Below are 2,404 nucleotides of genomic sequence, written 5' to 3'. Positions count from 1 at the left end.
CCCATCCCTGGAGGTATTTAAAAGACGTGTAGATGAGGCGCTTAGGGACATGGTTTAGTGGGCATGGTGGTGTTGGGTTGACGGTTGGACTCGATGATCTTAGAGGTTTTTTCCAACCTCAATGATTCTATGATTCTATGAAAGCAAGGGAAGTCAGATATGCAGGCCAGGCAAATCCTAACCAGTGCCAACTGAAATGAAACTTCTTGAAAGTTAACTGACCTGCAACGTTGGTGAGCATTATCTGCGTTTAACCATGAAGTCTGAGTTCCTTTCTAGGCTTAATCGGTGCCCTTCACTATGCTCTAAAAATATGCAAATCCATAACACAACGCAGGAGTAAAGTTCAAACACTCTGAACAACAGGTTGGGTCAATTTATATCCTGCATTATATACTGCAAATAGTTGTCATCCATGAGAATGACCAGAAGCATGACTAGTGAAAATGAATACCAATCTTGAAATATCTATTTAAGCCAAGACTCCGTTAATGAAGTACTATTTCAGAAGTGAATGCATACCAAGTATAATTGTCGATGGCTTCCTGCACATTTCTCTCAAAAACTGCTGGAAGAGACTCTCCACTTTTTCCAGAAAGACACTTATTTGTGGAACCTCTGGACAGTCCCTTCCTATAAACACAGAAACATACCATTCCATAATATTAAATAAGGTTAACCCACACCTCCACTGGAGAAAAAAAAAGAAGTCACATGACAACAACTCTGTTGAATTTTTCAATCCTATCCATGAACAAAAACATTTGCTTGAAACAAACTACCTTGTTTTAAAATAGTTTTTATTTACTTTACACAGGTATTTTTCAGAAAAATGTACATTTGAGACTTATTTTACTCCACAGGCATTCTCCTTCAATTTTGCACTTTAAAATTTGCTCGAAGCGCACACAAACGCAGCAGCACCTCACTATTGCAGGAGCAGAGCAAAGGCACAAACCAGTAATTGTCCATACAATAGTTATTTAGTTATGTGTTTCTGTTCAATCATTAACATAGAGTCCACTTTCTCAGATGTGTCTCTGCATAAAAAGAAGTTACAGATATGGTGCCAAGCAAACAGTGGTCTTTACTAAAACTATGAACTCTCAACTTGGCTGTTTTAAGTAAACCGAGATATTAGTACATCGGGAAACATGGGCATATTCTCAACACACTCACAGGCCACAAAGCATCAGTTCTCCCAGTACCAAAGACTCCTTAACACTACCTTAAAAACCAAGCCACAAACTTTCTAGTATTATGCCTTTCCAGCATCAGAAATGCTAGAGCTTGTCTTTTTTGGTTCTCCAAATACCCGAACACATGCTCAAACTTTAAAACCATCTCTTAGAAACCACACAGATGAATATTAAGATACAGTAAGGCAGAGAAATGCCTGCACTTTTATTGCTAGCCTTAAAAGAATGCCTTTTAATGAAGAGACTTTTTTTTCTTTAAACAGAAACTGTTTGTAATCCCACATTTCTATAATCCCACTAAGTCTGTCATTAATATGTAAACCAGTCTCTTCAGAATATGTACAGATGTATCAGTGTTCCTCAGAAACACTTTTACAGCAAGAGATTACTTCATCTGTGGAAGTTCCTATTTTCATCCCATAAAATCCTCAGGTCATAACCGCGAATAGCAGCACGATTGCATCAAAGTACATTTGTGAATGAGTAACTGTAAGGAAACAGCTCACAGCTCAAGAATTTTCTTGATTTCTTTAGCCAAGAACTGTAGATTGGCCCTGCAACAGTTAGAATTGCTCTGCCTTCTTCCTATCCTTTCTAATATTTATCTTGCCTTTACACAGATTACAAAGATACATACTCATCCTACTCCTATGCCTCTTACACAGATTACAAAGATACATACTCATCACACATCCTACTCCTATGCCTTGGCTAAGAAGCCACCAAAAACCTACCACAAGTTTAAACTTCTCATCAGAGAAGACCTTGAATTGCAAATTCTTGGAGGCTGGTACAACAGCAGTAGAAAGTATCTCTATGTGTTTGCTTTAAATTTCCTCCCTCTTCCCTAGGCATCTGCTTTTGGCCACTGTCAGAACCAAGAGGCCCTATGAAAAGTGGTACAGTCCAGTCCCGTGCAAACTTCCATTTTGTCATAACACCAAGAGCTATCTCCCAGGCAATAACAGTGAGCTCACAGCCCATCTTCTACGTGGAAAGCCAGTTCCTTCTGTTCACGTACATCCCCCTCTGCCATTTATTTGCCACATTATCGCCCAGTCTTATAAGGTCCTCCTCGATTTTTTTTCATTGCTGACCCTTGTCCTTAGTGATTTTCCATAGCTTAATATCGCCACCAAGCCTTCTCACTTCACTGCTCACCCCTTTATCTGGTCAACTAGCTTGAACTGCCCATGACAGATCCC

At 39.4% G+C, this 2,404-nt stretch overlaps 1 protein-coding gene across 1 annotated transcript in view; it reads right to left on the bottom strand.

The window, feature by feature from the left end:
• The window catches only part of FAM149A (family with sequence similarity 149 member A), an 18,199-nt gene extending 17,606 nt beyond the window's left edge, over positions 1-593 (bottom strand). Inside the window, exon 1 of the mRNA XM_019471554.1 lies at positions 523-593. The gene's annotated coding sequence lies outside the window, so the exon portion shown is untranslated. The remainder of the gene's footprint in view (positions 1-522) is intronic.
• Positions 594-2,404: the final 1,811 nt, after the last annotated feature.

This window comes from Aptenodytes forsteri, unplaced genomic scaffold, assembly GCF_000699145.1.
Source record: "Aptenodytes forsteri isolate BGI_AS27 unplaced genomic scaffold, ASM69914v1 Scaffold65, whole genome shotgun sequence".
NCBI classification, from domain to species: Eukaryota; Metazoa; Chordata; class Aves; order Sphenisciformes; family Spheniscidae; genus Aptenodytes; species Aptenodytes forsteri.
Note: the sequence above shows the minus strand (reverse complement) of the source record. Positions and strands in the feature narration are given on the sequence as shown.